The 854-nt window shown below is 44.0% G+C and overlaps 1 pseudogene; it reads left to right on the top strand.

Annotated features, from left to right (window-relative positions):
- Positions 1-508: 508 nt before the first annotated feature.
- Positions 509-854, top strand: part of LOC149170334 (protein MIZU-KUSSEI 1 pseudogene) — a 355-nt pseudogene continuing 9 nt past the window's right edge.

Raw genomic sequence — 854 nt, 5'->3', positions numbered from 1 at the left:
CACACCATTCCAAAAAATAACACGTCCACCAGCAGCTTCAATGCGGTTCAACTCGTCCTCTCGTTCGGGCTTATGGTCACTGGAAAGGGTAATAGCTTTGCCTCCCCTTGATAAGACTGCTCTGGAATTTAAGCATCAACCATACCTCAAAATACTTAGTCACAATAATATTTTGTCGTAGTCAATAACAGTGGTAGAGGCTAATAATTATTATTGCTAGTGTTAACGGAGCAGAGCAGAGTTCGGTTCATATCGCATGGTCAATGCCATGAAATTCTACCACTTACAAGAACAAATATGGCGTACACACAGCGATAGATTTGGTCCTTTTTGTGGGGTAGAAACTAATGTTTGCGTTAGCGAATTGTAGCCTTGTGGGCTTCCATGGACTTTCACCAAACATGAAGCAAAATAAAAATATATTGATAACGTTAATAATGCTGCGCATAAAACGATAATACCACTGCCGTGAGCACTGAGAACTCAAAGCGATAATACCACTGCGTCGATGGAAATTGAACAGGCGCAGGAGGATCCGAGGTCCCCTCCCGTGTTGTTGATAGAGTTTGCAATAGCCACAAATTTTCTGGTGAAGGAAATGGCCTCAGGGTTGGTGAGAATTGCCCTTGAATGCGAGAGGGTTGTGAACAGAGGGAGGCTTTATCAGGAGCCTATCTAGACCATGTATTGCAATGGCAAGAAGAATGGGTATGCCATGAAGAGGAGCTGCTCTATGACAGACGAAAAGATATTTGAGATGGTGCAGGCTGTTTCAATGGGTGCGGGATTCCGAGGCATTCTACATGATGAATCCTGATGGCACTGGAGGACCAGAACTCAGCATTTTCTTGCTC

This window comes from Pinus tabuliformis, chromosome 4_2, assembly GCF_031772625.1.
Source record: "Pinus tabuliformis cultivar Carrire ecotype Pingquan chromosome 4_2, CPIR1, whole genome shotgun sequence".
NCBI lineage: Eukaryota > Viridiplantae > Streptophyta > Pinopsida > Pinales > Pinaceae > Pinus > Pinus tabuliformis.
Note: the sequence above shows the minus strand (reverse complement) of the source record. Positions and strands in the feature narration are given on the sequence as shown.